A 19,806-nucleotide genomic window follows, 5' to 3' on the forward strand; every position below is an offset into this window, starting at 1 on the left:
GGTCGGTCCTGGGTCTTCTCCTGTTTGGCATCTACTTCTCAGAAGTCCAGGCCAACACAGAGGGACTCTGGGTGACCAAGTTTGCCAATGATTGCAAACTGGGAGCCATTATTGACTCCCCAAGTGATGTAGACATCCTACAGAAAGGCCTCACTGAGACCAATGACTGGTGTCGAAACCATGGCCTTAAGCTTAATGCCAGAAAGTGCATTATCATTCCCTTTGGGAAAAACTTAGTTCCCACTAATTACCACATTGATGGTAGCCCACTGAACACTGAAGGCATTATAAAAGATCTGGGGACACAGGTTGACAGCAACCTCTCCTTCAAATACCACATTGCCACTGTGGTCAGAAAATTCTTCTATATGGCACATCTCATTACCAAGGGTTTTGCATCCAGGAAGAAAGAGGTCATTATCTCTCTCTACTCTTCCCTCATTAGACCAATCATTGAGTATAATGCCCCATTTGGCATGTACCTCACTAAACACCTGCAACAGCTGGAAAGGCAACAAAAGTACCTCATGAAGAGGATCCTAGGCCTTAAACACATGCCCTACATGGACAGACTCAAAAAACTTCAGCTTTTCTCTGTCTTATATCATCTATTAAGAGGTGATCTCCCTGTTTGACTTACAAAGCCATGTGTGACCCAGTCCTGTTAGAAATGTTACACCTAAAGCAATTCCAATTCCTCCACACTACATGCTCCAGGGACCTCAACCTCATTACCACAATCAACAGAACATGCTAGAGGGACAGGTTCATAACCCAGAGACTGCCCATTCTCTGGAACAGACTTCCCATACATGTCAAGCAGAGCAGTTCACTGGCCCTTTTCAAGAGAAATCTTGATGAATGGATGGGGAATAGAAAGTTCAACCCGGGGATCACTCCAGTGGCTCTACTTGATGGAGGCACCGGGAACTAACAGTGGCATGATGCCAGGGCACTTTTATGGGCTAGGCTTGTAAAGGGTCCAGGGCCGTTGGCCTAGTACACACCTATGAACCTATGATACTCTCTGATGCTTACTAAATAATGTACTACAGATACAGCCAGAATGAAAAGGTATCCATAGTTCATTGTGATTAACTTGCCTTGTATGTGTTATGCTTACGGTGAAGGAAGAATCGCAAGAGTTTCCATATGTTGCATATTTACTGCATAGTTTACGGGTACACCCTGATGGTTACTAATACAGCAGTAGTTGTTAGTACATTCAGTCTGATGCAGACAACATGAGGACGGTTTTGACTGCTCACTGTTTATTGTGCTGATATGAGAGTGTGTGGCACATGGATTGTGATGTGACATGTTGTACACATTTAGACATTGTCTTCCTATCCATTACGATCTTTAACATATAACAGTAATATACATGATTAAGTATCATTTTGCACAACTTGCATTGTAGGGAGAGCAGAGCAAGTAACTTGATGACAACTGCATATCACACCATCATGTTTAATTGTGAGCGTCCATAAAATGCATAGCATGTAAATATAACAATGTCATCCAGATGTCAAACCTTACTAGGGGTGACAATTTTTCCTCAGCATGAGAATGAGATTATAATCAAGGCTCTGTACCAGCATGGGTGAAGCTTCCTTGGATGGATGGGAAATATTGAGTGGAGGAATGAAGCTTAGACTGAATTGATGAACATGGTCAGTGCTGTAGGTGGTTTGAATCAATCCTTTGAGGCCTGTTATCAACGCTCAGACATGATCCCCTGTGCAGCTAACCAAATATGCTGATATGAGAGATTGAGGAATGCCACCAGAGGTGAGTCACCCAGAGCTGGATCATGGTCAAATGGGGCCCTAGAGGGTAATGGATCAGGTGCTCCTCCCTGTAGCAGCCACCCACCCCCCACAACCATTCCAATGTCCCATTACCTGGTTATTTCTCCCCAGTTACCATAAACACTGTTCAAACCTGTAAGTGTGCAGACTGTTTTCTTCTTTACTTCTGCGGTGATTACAGATATTTGGATTTAATTTAAAACTTTGATTTCAAATTTTATAGCACAAATACTGACAGCCATTTGCTAAACAAACAGTAAGTCTCACAATGAAAACAGACTAGTAAACTTCTCTGCCTTTGAAACTCGCATTCACTTAAACAGCATTGAAAAATAACATTTATAGAAAATGCATCTGACCAGTGGTGGATTAAGTTTATCTTTGGTCTGTTTTCAAACCACAGGCTCCTTGCACACAATTTTAGGACCATGCATACATGCATGTGTTCTTTGATTCACCTTCATGTTTGTACTGAAGATTATATTCCTTGTATAATATAAAAACACCTGTTACAATATGTTTTAAATATGTAGTTGTGAACATTTTTCCAGTAAGCAATGAAACAAAATGTATGAACCAGTAATGACAAAACTACCCATTTCGGAACATTTCAGTCATAAAAGACCTGAGTCAAACTTCTGTCATTACAATCCATCGATATCAGCCAATATGCACAATCCCAGCAGAAGTAAAAGTCAGCTGAATAATTCCACATTAAAGAGATACATAACTAATGAAGAATTTGCTACTGGCAAACAACTTTACATTTCAACTACAAATTCACTGCCTGCTGTCCTTGAAGAGTTGTGTGTGTTACATTAAAAAAGGATGGTAAACTGTTAATACTGCAATAGAGAAAGGCTGGTAAACCAACAACAAATTCATAGTTACTAGGCATTTCATCCAAAGGATGACACACTCAGGAGTACACCCCCTACCATCTTTAAAGTGTACCACAGTATCAGCAATCTAGCTACATGGTGTGGGAGGTATAACCTACAGCCTAGTGCAACAAAGGCAAGTATGCTACTTGTGTTACTAACACTACTTTCAAAGTTTATACCACAAACACTGATTGACAATTAATAAACAAAACAGTTTTACATTGAAAACACAGTTAGCATGAACAACAGTAAACTTCTATTCTCTTGAAGCTCACAATTTCTTGAAAATGCATTGAAACTCAGAATTTCTTGAAAAGTAACCAAAACTCAACTTACAATTCCTTCAGCAGTCTGGTAGTTGGTGTATAGGATTCAGGCTATTTGTCTTCTGTAACCAAGGTACAACGTTTGAGCCTGTGTAAGTTAATTCAGTAACCTGCCGGCCTTAAATAGGGCATTTCATACACAAACAGTGGTAAGGCAACTTATGAAAAGAAAAGGCTACTGCAAGTTTAAATTCTGCATGTGTGTGTCTCCCTCTCACATGGTAGCAAGTGTGTGGAATGTTTACATTATATCTGCATTGGAATGTGTTATATTAAAAATGGATACAGAGTGTGCATGCAGCCTCTTAAAGAAGATGATGCGGTTGCATTAAAGAAAAAATGTTTTTTAATAATTCAAAAGTAAATGTGGAAGACCCTGGCCAGTGACCTCCCCCCCTCCCAGCCACTGGACTCTAGGCAGCTACCTAGGTCACCTAGTGCTGGATCTGGCTCTGGGGTCACCATTAACATCACCAGACAAGATCACAGTGTTCCTGGCATCACATCATACCACCAGTCATGACTGTCATATTGAAGCTGGTGTTCCAGTACATACATGTAAGTCATAACTTTAAAATCACTGCAGCATTCATATATTCTTAGTCTTCAACGGAATATGCACATTACTAATGTACTGTCATATTATTTTGTTCAGCAGCACAACTGCATAGGTGGTAATACACTGGACGTTGATTCCCTACATAAACGTTACTGCATATTGTGTTAACAATGCATTACATACCTAAACTTCGACCAACATTTCATGGAAATGGATATCAAGATACAAGCAGTGAAATGTTTTAGTCCCTTTAGTTTTATACACATCAGGCACATTTTTAATTAACCAGAGGGGAAGTTGTGGATAGCAATTAATAAAGAGTTGAAGGATTTTGTCTGGGAGGGGAAGAGGGCAAGAGTCAAGTGGGATAAACTGATCCTTCCAATATAACAAGGTGGTTTGGGACTACCTGATTTGAAGGGGTATTTTAGAGCTACACAGGCAAGGCTCCTATACATAGCACAAGCACAAAGATAAAATTCAAGGTGAAAAGGGATGATGATGGAACAGGTTTACTATACTTTTTTCGAACGACTTTTAGACAGCTGTTAGAATTGCGAATGTCAGATTGTTGTTCACTAAATGTAGAATGCCTCCAAAATATGCAACGTAGTTTAGATTTAGGATGTTTACTTGGAAGTGTTTGCATAAATGTTTTTATACACCAAGCAGACTCCAAATAACTTTTCCACTGGTGGATTGCAATGGAGGAATGATTGAAAAGAAAGAAGTAATTAAGAACATACATTTTGAGAGTGTAATGAATTGGCAGACTTTTAAAATTCCCTACAGACTACTCTGTCAGAAATACTGGATGAGAAAATTGGTTTAAGTAACAAATTTGTTTTTGAGCTGGGATACAGAATCAGAATTACCTAGACACAGTAAGGCCTTGCTGAGTTTAATTTTGGTGGCTACCAAAAAAAAAAAAAAGCAATCACCAGAAAATGGAAATCAAAATGTAAACCAATTGTATTAGAAGTAGTGACTACAGTAATCAACATAAAAGAATTGGAAGTGGGATCTTTAGAAAAAGATAGAAGAAATTTATTTTTTTGGGGGGTGTAATGAGTTGGCAGTGTACTCTGTCAGAAATACTGGATGAGAAAATGTCTGGAACCTAGGAAATTATTATTTTCATTTGGGGCACAGGATCTGAATTGCCTGTACATAGCAAGGCCTTATTAAGTTTAATGCTACTGGCTGCTGAAAAAAGCAATTACTAGAAAATGGAAAGCAAAATCTAGACCAGCCACAATTAAAGTATTGAATATTGTTCAAGAGGTAAAATAATGTGAAGTGCAATTTTTAGAAAAGGGTAGAAGCAAACTACACAGAAAGAAACAGAATTTGAGAGAGAAATGCATGCAGAATAATGTTCACAAGGATTAGTGAGGTTTAAGAGAATACAGGAATTCACAGTTTATGTAATGTTGGAGAAAATGACAGTTGCAAAGAAAACATACATGCAATGTATAATGCAACAAACGTATTATAGCTTGTTTTCTTTTCTATTAATATGTGTGTATCTATGTCTTGAGTGATAATAAAGTTGTTTAAAAATGTAAATATGGACAGTCTTCATACCTTCATAATTAATAGAAAGCAAACAGCAACATCTCCACTATACTGTACTATACATGGACAGTTACACTATATTTTTCTATCTCCATCTATGAAAATTTACAAAGTACCCCTCAGTAATAAGTAGCTGTATCAACACCTATGAAAATTTTAATATAAATATGAAAATTTGAAAAAGAATTGATAAGCAGAGCACAATATTTCCAGTGTAGGACAAACTAGATTAACAATAGTGTACTTTTATTACTTACACCTTGCCTTTCCTTACAGAGCTTAATGTTAATTGGTAAATCAGCCCCTCAAAACATCAGGATTCCATTGGGAGCTATGGGTCACAAATGAAAACATACAAAAAAGGTGCTACATGAGTGAATGAGTTACACCTTCACTGTAAACACTCCCCCACACTGCTGCTACCTAATTACTGCTACTTCCCTGCATCCCCCATGATGCAACTTAATTATTACTAGTTTTCTGAGACCCCAACACTGCTACTATTTATTTACTACTCCCCTGCAATCCCCCAACTGACACTACTTGATTATTACTATTAACCTGCAACCCACACACTACCAGTTAATTATTCCCCTATGACCCCACAATGCTGCTATTTATTTACACATCTCCTACAACACCTCACTGTTTCACTGCTTAATTACTACTCCCCCACATCCCCACACTGCTGCCACTTAATTATTACTATTCTCCTACAACCCCCACACTGCTACCACTTAATTACTACTCCCTACAACCCTCATACTGCTGCAACTTTTTTCTACTCTCCTGCAATCTATACACTTCTGCCACTTTATTACTACTCTCCTGCAACACCTACACTGTTGCTACTTAATTACTTCTTCCTTACAACCCCCTCACTTTTGCTACTTACTTACTACTCCACTGCAACTAACAACCCCACACTGCTGCTACTTATTTACTTCATTGCTACAACCCCCACACTGTTACTCTCCTGAACCCAACTGCCACACTGCTACTACTTAATTATTACTACCATCAGCAGCCCCCACATTGCTGCTACTTAATTACTACCATCTGCAGCCCCACATTGCTGGTAATTAATTAGTACTACCACATGCAGCCTCCACACTTATTATTACTACCATCTCCAAATCCCACACTGCTGCTTATTAGTTACTACTCTCCTGCAACCTCCAGAATGCTGCCCTTTATTTATTACTCTCTAGCAACCAGTGCAATGCTACTGAAGTATTACTACATAAGACTGTATTACGTATAAAAAAGGGATATACCTGACCTTAAGTGAAGCTATGTGTGAGGACAATGATATTCCTTGGCAAAGTGTACATCCCTAAGCAAATACAAACATCTTCCCAGTTCTGCATTTCAGCTGTTAGTCTGCCCATCCCACTCCCTCAAAAGATGAGGATGATGGTGTTCTTGAACTGAATATAATATTTAATGATAAAACCAAACTTGATAGCACTTTTACATAGTATATGATATTAACAAAAACATTGGTCACAGAACAGTGTGCAGCAAGCTTTACTGACCCTGCTGTTAAAAACCTGATGTTAATGTGCCATTATGGATTACAAATACATTCATATGAATTTGACAAATAACTTTTTCAAAACAATGCACAAAATATACTATATCATCAATAAGTGGAATATGCTTCTCTAAAGAAATGCTATGGGTGAATTAAAAAAAAGATAACAGTTTCAGAGACATTTCCCCTATCTGGGTTGGAACCCACAGCATGCCAAAAATGTAGGCAGGCTGGGCTGTTTTCTTACAAGCTGAGCTAAAAGCTCTACATGTTTTTCATAAACATACAGGTCGTCATCATCATCATCAGCCCCCTTTTTCCAATTTTCTACATGGGGTCGGGGAATCATGTTAACCGTCGCTCTCTCTTTTGATTCAATGCCACAGCTCTGCCTTCTTTGACACTCATGCCTGACTGTCGTAGATCTTCTTTCACATAATCCATCAACCTCTTTGCTGGACATCCTCATTTCCCCTTACCTTCTTTCTGTCTGTCCTAAATCTTCTTCAGCAGATTGTCTTCTGCTTTTCTGCATGTGTCCAAACCACCATAATCTGTTCTCTTTGATCTTTTCTGCAATTGGAACTACTTTGGCTTCTGCTCTAATGGCCTCATTAGGAATGCTCAGTTGAACCCTTTCCTCATCTCTAACTTCTTCTCAACTATCTGTCTCACTACAAACATCAGGTCAGTTGTGCTGCATCCTGATCTGAACTGCTTATCTCCCATCTTACATTCTACTGCTCTGCATATCTATTTATCAATCACCCTCTCTAGAACTTTCATGCAATGTGATAAGAGTTTGATTCCTCTGTAATGTCCATAGTAGTGGATGTCCCCTTTGCTCTTGTACATTTGCATAAGTATGCTCATTTTCCAGTCATCCGGGATATGCCTTTCCCTCCACACTCCTATGAGTACCCTCAGGAGCCATTTCTCCACTATCTCACCCAGCATCTTTATCATGTCTGCTATGACCTCATCTGAGCCTGATGCTTTCCATGACTTCATCTTCCTTAGTGCTGTTCTTACTTCTTCTAGGGTGGGCTCCACTTCTTCTCTCATCATAGGTTGTTTCTGGGGCAGTGCAGTTTCTGTGGAACTTTCTTCATTCAGAAACTGCTGGAAATACTCCTTCCATCTGCCTCTGATGTCCTCTGGACTGGTGAGCAGGTTGTTGCTGGCATCCCTTATAAAGGATTTCTGACTATTTTCTTTATTTTTCTGTCTTTGCCTTGCAACCTGCTATAGTTTCTTTGTGCCACTTACTGAGTCACTTTCCAGAAGCTAGTAGAGTGCCTCTGATGTCCTATTCTTTGCTATTACAGCTACTTTCGAGGTTTCTTTGTTAGCTAACCAGTATGCCTTCCTAGTCGGGTCAGTCTTTTCTATCTCCCACTTTTTCCTGCACTCCTCCTTTCTTTTGATGGCTTCCTTGTCTTTTGCATTCCACCACCAGCTTTCCTTATGTACCTTATTTCCATACCTGACTCAGCCACATATCTGTTCTCTATAATTCTCACGCATGCTGTTTTGAGGTGCTGCCATTCTTCTTCAACTCCACCTATTTCCCTCCTCTTCTTGGGGTGCTAGAGTTCTGAGTAATTCCTTGAATTGTTGTATTTTCTCTCCAGTCAACTTCCAGGTCTTCAGCCTGGTCTCTGTTGACCTTAGAGCTTTGTCTGACCACTAGTTGCAGCTGATTGTGGAAACCAGTGGTTTATGCTGTGGGCTGACTGTTTCACTGGGGATGATTTTGCAATCATTGATGCTTCCCCAGTGCCTTTTCTTTACTAGGAAGAAGTCTACCTGAGTTGCATGTTGGCCACTCTTGTATGCGATCTTGTTACTGTCTCTCTTTCTGAACCATGTGTTGTCTACTATCAAGCTATTTGCTAGACAGAAGTCTGGAATGGCCCCTCCTTCTTTATTCCTGTTGCTCCACCCATGTGGACTAGGTAGTCCTCGTATCCTGTTCTGACTGTCCCGATATGTGCATTTGAGTCACCCATTATCAACACCAATTCATGTTGTCCTGCTTTATCTAGTAGGTCTTGCAACTACTGGCTGAATATACTGTTTTCCTCACTATCACAACCCTGCTGTGGGGCATACACTGAGATTATGAATACTGCCTTATCATTACACCGGAGTCTGATTGCCATGAGTCTGTCACTAATTCTGATGATATCCTTCACTGCCTTCTGAAGCATCTCTCTCACCACAATTCCCACACCATTTCTAGTCTGTCCCCTTTCTGAGTATTAGATTCTGGATCCCACGCTAAGTGGCTTTGCTGCACTGCCCTTTCATCTTATGTCTTGGATACACAGGATGTCCAGCCACCTCCGTATCATCATATCATCCACTTCCAAGCTATGCCTCATCAGTGAACCCAAATTAAGTTTAGCAATTCTTAGTTCATGTTTGGCAGGTTGATTAGTTTTATGTCCAGCTTTCACTCAACAGAGCTATCCTAGGTAACCCAGGCTGGACAACTAGACACTATCCAGCTAGTAGCTTATTGGCCCAGGGTTGCTGGGCTTTATGACAGGCACACACTGGCCAATAGGGGCACATACACCCCTCCCACCATTAGCATGGGTCCCTGGTGTAGGTTGGAGTAGGCCGGGTCCTTGACCCACTTATCACCGTTAACTACCCATGCCCATTTGGTGACATTAGTCAACATGACCGAATCACCTAGACCCATATTTTACACTGTTGAGTGGCTAGTCCTGCCACAGCATACAGTCTGTGATCCACGTTCTCCTATCTTGAGGATACTGTGCACCACAGTAGATGCCCCAAATCAGTTGGACTGTACAACTCTTCCACCTATAGGGCACCATACAGAGTCTGTGCTGCTGCCCACAGCTCAGTTCATTGGTGAGTCAGAGATGGAAACACTCACTCAGAGGTACTGCTCTAGAAACCCTCTTATTAGAAAGCTGATGTTAGCAGAGCATTACAGATTATAGGCATATTCATAGGAATTCAATGACTAATTTAGTTATTTGTAAACATGCACATCATAAACATTATTATCAATCATTGGCATGTGCTTCTCCAAAGAAATGCTATGAGTGTAGCAAACTAAGATAACAGCTGCAGATATGCTTCCCCTAAGCAGATCGGAACCCAAGGCACACCAAAATGGTAGACATGCTATTCAGTTTCCTTACAGGTTGAGCTAACAGTCAACAGGGTTGTTATTTTAATAAAGAGGTAATGCAAGTATTTTTTCAAATTCCTGTGGAGAACAAATGAATATAGAAACTGCAAACTCTTATTGGACATTTTATTGTGAAGAAATAACAGCTATCAACGCATAACTGATAACATATGTGTAAGCAGTCAGACAGGCATTCCTTTCTATCCAAAATAAATGAGCCTGTTTACTTTATTAGGAGAAATAAATTAAAGAAGTTATGTATGAGTTTTTATTTCAATATACAATAGTGCAGTAGTTAATACTGTGGCACTACAAAGGAAAACTACAAAGTGCACGGTCATCCATGGCCTAGGTAGTACAGGCATCAGTGATGCACAAAGACAGTGGCTGTGTGAAATAATGGTGTTATATGCTGTAAAACATATGTATATCTTCAAAGATCATAATTATGGATAATATCAACATTATTAAATAAATTAACAGCATGTGAATCAAACACACATTTATAAGGACAGCAGTTATCATGCCCATTTAATTATTCCCATGAGATCATTGTCATAACAACTACTCAAGAGTTATAAAACAGTCTATCTCACTAGGACAGAGCTATATCTCTAAATTCCATAGGAATGCTCAGGTATACGTTGTATAGTCACACTTACTGTAGGGATCCACAGGATACCTCTGCGCCTCAGTCACCCTCCTTTAAGCTCCTCTGTGTCCCTCTGATGCAGGTCATCAATGCAATGGCAAACTTGCACTCCAGTGCCATAGATTCCTGTCCATCTCTGGTGCTCCCTCGTGATCCTATTCCATACTTCTATCATGGAGATATTCCTGGGCCTGGTTCTCATTTGATACTCCACTACAGTGTACATGATCAACACCTAGGTGGTCTTCACATAGTTCCAGTTGGGTACATTGACATTTCTCAGCCTCCTCAAAGTAGCCATTATGATATTCAAATGGAAAAAGTCTGAAAAATACAAAAACAGAAAAATGTTCATTGAGTTGCCACTCAGCAGTTAGCAATAGTCTGATCTGTAGATGTATCAAAATCAATATTTGGAAGTGGTGCTGATGTCATTTTATCAGATCACTGGAAGATAACAGGCACATGCCACACATGGTACCGTTTATCAATACCTATTGGGTGTTTATGCAGTACACCTGGGCGTTAAGGTGCATGAAGTCAATTTATGCAGAGGTGCACAAATGGGATTCCAAAACCGTGAATTTTAATGAACCTCAGTTATGTATGGTGCAAATGATACTTAAAGGTAGGTGCAATTTGTTTCTGTGATCTGCAGTGAGAGGTACATTGGTAATTGGTAGCATTTCTGTGTTGCTGATTATTACATCTGTTCAAGACGGTCATTTCCGAAGGTACCTAACCACCTGTTTAAATTACTTTTAAATCAAAATGTAATCTTTAACAGAAACTGTTCTAAATTACTGGACTGATATTTGATTGAAATTTATGCATCTAGGTGTAGCTATTTTAATTCATTGCTTTCAGTCCCATATGCAGTTGTATAGCCAGATTTACATTGCAAATGTTAACGGTATATAATGGCAGATACAGAGATCATCTGAAATTCTTACTGGTAATTCCTTGTACTCTGTGTTGTAACAAGGGAAACCTACAGATTCTGACATTATCTGTATGTACTATGTTACGTTGAGATTACAGATATTTCCTAATTCATTTTTCTTAACAAAACTGTTAACAATATGTGCTGTTGCTGTTATGGATATGTTTTCAATGATACTTCTTAACAAAGGTGTTCTCACTACTGGCTCAATATACAAAGGATCTGTAATGTCTGTGGCATGCGTATGGATCCTGAGTTTTTTTGACACTTTCTGTACGTTATTCAATTGTTACTTTCTATAGTATTTTCATATGAAATGTATGCAGACTCCTGTGGCATGATGATGTTGGCTCCATTTGACATATATGCAATGTAAAGGGTTCTAACCCACTCACAAACTCTAACAATATTGCAAGTTATGTTGATTTTAAAAATGTTATGTGTGAAGGTGTGAAGATATGTGAAGGCTGCCAGCCTAGCTAGATTGGATTTTGTAGATAATTCTGTCATTTGTAAATATTAATGTAAGCCACATGCTTGTTCTCTTTGATAAATGTTGAACTTCAAAAATGTAACCACATTGCACTCTGCTGGAGGAAAGCTGATAAGTCAATCATTGTATAATTGTTTAATCTCAAAACTCGGATCTGGGATGTCTGGATGAAGGAATTCTTGCTATTATTTTGAGACCAGAATTAATTGCTAAAATTTGCATGCATAATGTCTTTTATTGCTGTAGCTTCCTGACCAGGTGCAAGATCAAAAGGGCTGCTAACCTCTGAGTTTCTGTTAGCCTGGGAACCAGAGAAAAAATTATGTAATCTGAAATGAGTCAGTAGTACTGTGCTATCAATTTAAGGACAGAGAGACTCAGAGCATTTTGCATTTGTTTTCAGAACATACAACATCACCAGCACTGTCTTGGTCTATATGTAAGTTTATTTTAGAACTGTGTTTGTTTGTAGATATAGCTAGGAAATAGGCAGATTTGACTAGTTGTTTTCTGTATTGATGTCAGAACTATTCTACTGCATTATTTTAAGCATTTTCCTGTTATCTCTGAACTCTTGACTAGCATTTTGTAGTAAGAAGTATTGTCTTGTGTTCTTTATTATTTATTATTAAATATTTTAAACCTTTCAACTGTGGCTGTTTTGTGTAGAGATAATTTAAGCTCTAGAGTACATTGCATGTATACAGTGACACTGTACTAAGCCACTCCAATAAGCATGTGTCTCTGTGTTTCTATATAACTCCTATATTAAAGTGTGTGTATGTGTCAGCTATTTGGACAAGGACATGAAGCACTGGTTGGACAGAGAGGGTGCTGGAGGTTTTAGCTTGATCGTTAGGCTGAGATCTACACCCTATAGCTGTGCCAGTGGGGAGTCTTATTGAGGATCTGTAGAGAAAGGGAGCAACCAGTCCCAGACTGAATGTGATCTCTGTGTGCTCTTACGGGAAATTGTACTTTACTGTGTGGGTATTTGTTATCCTTCTCAATGTGGATGCCCCTCACTGCTGTTAGTGGTGAGGATTGAAGTGCCTTGATTGCTGGACCAGTGCACAGGCAGCACATATTGAGGAGGATAACAAATACACACACAATAAAGTACAATTTCCCTTAAGAATACACAGTCTCTCTATCCTTAAACTGACAGCACAGAACTACTGACTCATTTCAGATTACATCATTTTTTCTCTGGTTCCCAGGCTAACAGAAACTCAGAGTTTAGCAGCCCTTTTGATCTTGTACCTGGTCAGGAAGTTACAGCAATAAAATACATTATACATGCAAATTCTAAGAATTCCTTCATCCAGACATCTCAGATCTGAGTTTTAAGATAAAATAATTATACAATGCATAACTTATTAGCTTTTCTCCAGCAGAGTGCAATGTGGTTACATTTCTGAAGTTCAACATTTAACAAAGAGAACAAGCATGTGGCTTACATTAACATTTACAAATAGAATTATCTACAAAATCCTATCTAGCTGGGCTGGCAGCCTTCACATATTTTCACATACCCCCCCCCCCTCCCCGAGAACTCAAGTTCTAGTTTTTCAAGTGACCCTTGAGAAACGTTGCTTGAGAGGGTTAGGTCTATCTGAGTATACGTTACACCATTCCCTGTCTTGAGAGCCCATCTGCGTTGGCACTGTGACTCCCGCTGCAGTGCTGTACTGACATATATGCTTGCAACCCTAGGCTCCATCTTAGCAACTTGGCATTTTGCTGGCTGGCTCTGTTTACTTATGTTGGGGAGTGTGGTTTGTAATTACAGTAAATTTTCTTCCATACAGATAAGGCTGAAGTTTCTGCAGTGTCCACACTATGGCTAGACATTCCTTTTCTACAGCTGCATAGCATTCCTCCCTGGGTTGCAGCCTATGACTGAGATAAACCACTGGATGCTCTTCTCCCTCTGAAGAAATCAGGGTAAGTATTGCCCCACCACATGGTTTGAAGCATCCACCTGCACAACAAATTATTTGCTGTAATCTGGACTGGCTAACACAGGGGGTCCTCTCAAAGCATCTTTAAGCTTCTGGAATGCCTGCTCACAAGCTGGAGTCCACACTACCTTATCTGGCCTGTTTTTCCTTGTCAGGTCTGTGAGGGGAGCAGCTATGGTACTAAACTGGGGATGAACTTTCTGTAGTACCCTGCTGTCCCTAAGAATGCCCCCGCCTGCTTTTTGGTAACAGGTGCAGGCCATGCCTGAATGGCTTCTACTTTGGCAGGTTCTAGCCTGATCTGACCAATCCCCACCCTATGTCCAAGTTAAGACACCTCTGCCATACCCACCTGACATTTGCTTGGCTTAATGGTCAATTCTGCCCTCTGTAGTCTGCCCAGCACCTCCCTGACATGTTGAAGGTGCTCTTGCCAGGAAGGGCTGTAGATGGCAATATCATCTCGATAAGCAAGGGCAAACCCTCCTGCTCTTGCTAGGATATGTTCTAATAGCCTCTGGAAAGTTGCTGGGGCATTTTTCATCCCAAAGGGCATCTTTGTGAACTCATACAAGCCAAAAGGAGTCACAAAGGCTGACCTCTCTCTAGCACTGGGAGTCAAGGGCACCTGCCAGTAACCCTTGGTAAGATTAATGGTGGTGAGATACTTAGCCCCACCCAGCTGCTCCAGGGCCTCATCTGACCTAGGCATGGGGTAAGCATCTGACTCTCTGTGACTATTTAATTTCTTGTAGTCCACACAGAACCTGGTGCTGCCATCCTTCTTTGGCACCAGTACCACTGGGGAGGCCCAGGGTCTGTTGGACTCTTGAATTATCCCTAGTTCCAACATTTCCTGTATATCCTCCCTCAGAGTCTGTTTAACTCTCTTGGGCACCCTATAAGGGGCCTGCCTACTAGGCCTTTGGGGTCTTGTATCCAGCTGGTGCTGCACCAAGTGGGTGCACCCTGGTTTCTCAGTGAACATGTCCCCAAACTCCTGTAACACTGCTCGGATTTATCGAACCTGGGAAAGAGATAGCTGCTGGGACATTGCTACCCCTTCTACTGAGGTGTCAGTCCGAGCCTCACTGAGGAAATCAGTCAGCAGATCTCCCTTAGACTCCTCCTGCAATCCACTGCAAATGCTCAGCACAAGGGCCTCCCAATCATGGTAATGTTTCATCATGTTAACATGGTACAATTTGTGCCCCTGCCTAGCAGTTCCACCATGTAGTTAAGATCACTTACCTTCCTGACCACCTTGTAGGGTCCCTCCCAAGCTGCTTGCAGGTTGTTGTGTCTGACAGGAATGAGACCCATTACCTGCTGCCCTACAGCCTACTCTCTAGCTTGAGCATTCCTGTCATACCAGACCTTTTTATGTTGTTGGGCTTCTGCCAGGTTCTCCTGGGCCACACCCATGCATTTTCTGAGCCTTGTGTGGGGTTTAGGACATATGCCACAACAGACTCCTTGTGAGATTCACACTCACCTTCCCACTCATCACAAATTAAATCTAGCAGTCCCCTCATCTTATTTCCATACAACAATTCAAAGGGTGAAAACCTTTGGATTCCCGAGGAACCTCTCTGTAAGCAAACAACAAATTAGGCAAATATTTGTCCCACTCTATCTTAAGCTGGTCTGCAAATGCTTATAGCATGGACTTGACTGTAGACTTTAACCTCTCAACCAGACCATTAGTCTGGGATGGTAGGAGGAGGTCTTCAGGTGCTTCAGCCCACAGTACTTCCATAGACAAGTCAGCAGGTATGACATGAAATTGGAATGTCTGTCAGTCAGTATTTCTTGTGGGAAACCTACCCTGCCAAAAATCTCTAACAAAGCATTTGCCACCTTTTCTGCCTCAACAGAGGATAAAGCCACTGCCTCAGGGTATCTTGTAGCATAATCTACTACCACTAGGATATACTTTTTCCCTGTGGAACTTGGTGTACTCAGAGGCCCCACAATATCCATAGCTACCCTCTGAAATGGCTCCTCAATTACAGGCAAAGGCATCAAAAGAGCTTGCACCTTGTCTCCTGCCTTGCCTACCCTTTTGGCACTGATCACAGGTCCTGCAGTACCCTGTTACATCTCTGGAAATTCCAGGCCAATAGAAGTTCTGCATGATACGTCTCTTTGTATGTTTTATGCCGATATGACCTGCAAAGGGAATATCATGGGCTATGGCTAGAAGTGCCAAACAATATGCTCTAGACACTACCAACTGCTGTACCCTCTCACCTGCTAGCCCTTCCTCAGGGATACACTCTCTATACAGTAACCCTTTGTCCCAGTATACAGATTCTCCCTTCCCTTGAGACTCAGGTGCCTCACTAGCTACCTGCCTCAAGTCTTGCAATGTAGGGTCTTAGAGCTGAGCCTGTCTCAGCTCTCTCTTTGTAACCTTTCCCAGCTCCCCTTCCACAGGAAGTCTGGCATCCTGTGACAGCAATGCCACACTGTCAGCCTGGGTACTACTACTCACCTCTACCCTTGCAGGCCCTCTGTCCAAGGGAACATCAATAGCTACAAGCAGCTGTGGCTCACCTTCAGTCTCTCTGCTACAGGGTAGCTCCCTTCTTGAAGTGGCCACTTCACCAGTCCCAGCTGCAAGTATGCGGTCTGTCTGGGACTCCCCCGGGCTACTAGACTCACATGCTTGTCTCAAGGCCTGACTGTGTGTAACTGCTGTAACACATGGTACTGCCTCATCAAAATCCTTCCCTATAAGAACATCTGCAGGATGGTAGTTTGATACCCCTGTTGTCTCAAGAAAACCTACTATTGGCATTTTATCTTTCTCACTTACTGGCTCTCTCACCTTTTGTTCTCCACCTTGCCTCTGTGGACATCTGTATACCACATGGCCCCACTGGTTGCATTCAAAATATTTCACCCTAGATCCTGGATGTGTACCTGAACTAGTGGCTTCTCCTGCTACTGGCAGATTCTGTTGGGGTAGTCTGGGCTGCCCACCATGGATTTCTTTAGACCCATGAACAGTACTGGGGGTCCCTTTTCTGTGCAGGGATGCCCTGCTTCTAGGTATAGGACTCCCTTCTTCCTCAATTCATTTAAAGTAACATATTGTCTATCAGCTAACTAGATCCTCATGTCCTCAGGCAAAGTGTTAAGGGCTTGTTCCCTCACCAAAAGGTCTGCCAGCCCTTCAAAAGTGGTGACCTGACATCCACTCACCCACCTATAAAAATAAGTGCTCATTTCAGCAACATATTCACACACACTTTCATCTGCCTTGCATCTATGCTCACAAAACTTTTTCCTATAATTTTTTAAGTGTTAGCTTAAAAAGTTCTAACAAGCGATTCTTAACAGCAGTATAATTAAAACATTCAACGTCAGACAATTTGGACAGCACAGTTACAGCTTTACCATGGAGTAAGGGGGTCAGGAACCATACCCAGATCATTTGGTCAACATCATGCTGTTTACATACCCTCTCAAACATATGAATGAAAATATCAAAAGGATCCCCCTCTGTAAATTGCGGACGAAATGTACTGACCATTTGTGCTTCTGGGGTCCAGTTACTCCCTTCCCCATTACTTTCATGACTCTGGCGAAGAGTCATCATCTCCTTTTTGTGCTGCCTCTGCCACTCCTTTTCCACAGCTTCTATTTCCAAACACCTGGCCTCCAACTCAAGTCTCTTTATCTCCAGATGGATTTTTAAGTCCTCTGCACAACGGTTGAGATGTCCATTCCCTGAGTGCTGTATATCTCCACGGCCAGTCTGATCATCCTCCTGGTTGCTGTTTTCTGATGCAGCTGTGACCAATGCTGCAATCATGTCTGCCTTAGTCAGATTTCCATACACGAGTCTTTTAACCTGGCACATTTCAGTCAACTGGCTCCTTGTCAGCTTTCCATACTCCTCTGCTGACATGCTTCCCTGCTCTTCCAAACTAAGCTCACAAAAGAAATAAAACAATTGTGATCTTAACTCTGAATATTCACTGCATGGCTGATTTTGAGTACAAGAACACCTTCAGTGACTGCTGTACACAAGCTACAGGAATTCACTATCCACACCACTACAAGCCAATTAGTATGTGCCAACCAATTAATATGTGGTGTGGATATCCCACCACTGCCAAACAATTGATATGTGATGCCTGTGCACTGGCCCAACAATCAAGGAGCCTCACTCCTCATCAGTAACACCAGTGAGGGGCATCCACATTGGGAAGGATAACAAATACCCACACAGTAAAGTACAATTTCCCTTAAGAGCAAACATAGATCACAGTCAGTCTATGGATGGTTTCTCCCTTTCTCTCTAGATCCCCAATAAGACTCCCCACTGGCATACCTATAGGGTGTAGATCTCAGCCTATTGGTCAAGCTAAAACCTCCAGCACCCCCTCTGTCCAACCAGTGCTTCATGTCCCTGCCCAAATAGCTGACACACACTTTAAGATATAAGTTATATAGAAACACACAGACACTCCTGGGGAAGGCTGGCACAGGTTCTCCAGCTATGCCCCCTTCTCTGCTAGACTATAAGGTAGAAATCACTGCCACTAACCACTAATATCAATTACTAATAAGGCCTTTACTAAAGGGTGTCCAATTTTTACTGTGCAATATTATTATCCAAATTGTAAGTGTAACTGAACAATAAAGCTTATTGGAGTGGCTTAGTACAGTATCACTATATATATATATGCAATGTACTCTACAGCTTAAATGATCTCTACACAAAACAGCCACAGTTGAAATGTTTAAAAATATTTAATAATAAATAATAAAGAACACAAGACAATACTTCTTACTACATGGTGCTAGTAAAGAGTTCAGAGATCACAAGAAAATGTTTAAAATAGTGCAGTAGAATAGTTCTGACATCAATACAGAAACCATCTAGTGTAATCTTCCTATTTCCTAGCTATATCTAAGAGCAAACACAGTTTTAAATTAAATTTCCATATAAAGCAAGACAGTGCTGGTGATGTTGGATGTTCTGAAGACAAATGTAAAATGCTCTGAGTCTCTCTGTCCTTAAATTGATAGCACAGTACTACTGACTCATTTCAGATTACATCATTTTTTTTCTCTGGTTCCCAGGCTAAAAGAAACTCAGGGTTTAACAGCCCTTTTGATCTTGCACCTTGTCAGAAAACTACAGCAATAAAAGACATTATATATGCAAATTCTAGCAATTAACTTTGGTCTCAAAACAACAGCAAGAATTCCTTCAACCGGACATTTCAGCTCCGAGTTTTGAGATCAAACAATTATACAATGTTTGACTTATCAGCTTTCCTCTAGCAGAGTGCAATGTGGTTATATTTTTGCAGTTCAACAAAGAGAACAAGCATGTGGCTTACATCAACATTTACAAACGACAGAATTATCTACAAAATCCTATTTAGCTAGGCTGGCATCCTTCACATATCTTCACAGAAGGCATTGTTGCTACTTTTTAAACATCATGTTAGTATTTGTCACAGTGTTTTACAGACATTTGTTTTGCAGAGAAATGCATACTGTTTGTGATGACATATGCTCTCCACAGACTCAGCTGCATAAATGGGCTCACACAGGAATATGATCATGTGTGCATCATTGTGTTTCAGATGGCAAACCATCCTAGGGGTGAAAACGTTTCCCTCCAGGAAAATGAAATCATAAGCAATGCTCTCTAGCAACAAGGATGAAGACTCCTTAGCCATTCTGGCAAAAGTTTGGAGACATGAAATCTGGAACTAACACACCAAAATGCTAAATGCAGTTGGAGGTCACAACTCATCCTGTGATGCCTGTAGACAATGCTCAGACATGATCATTAGTGCAGCCAGCAAATTAAGACATTACAAGAGACTGAGGGATGCCACCATTGATTCCCCCT

This window comes from Protopterus annectens, chromosome 17.part0, assembly GCF_019279795.1.
Source record: "Protopterus annectens isolate FY-2018-M chromosome 17.part0, PAN1.0, whole genome shotgun sequence".
In the NCBI taxonomy this organism is placed as follows: Eukaryota; Metazoa; Chordata; order Ceratodontiformes; family Protopteridae; genus Protopterus; species Protopterus annectens.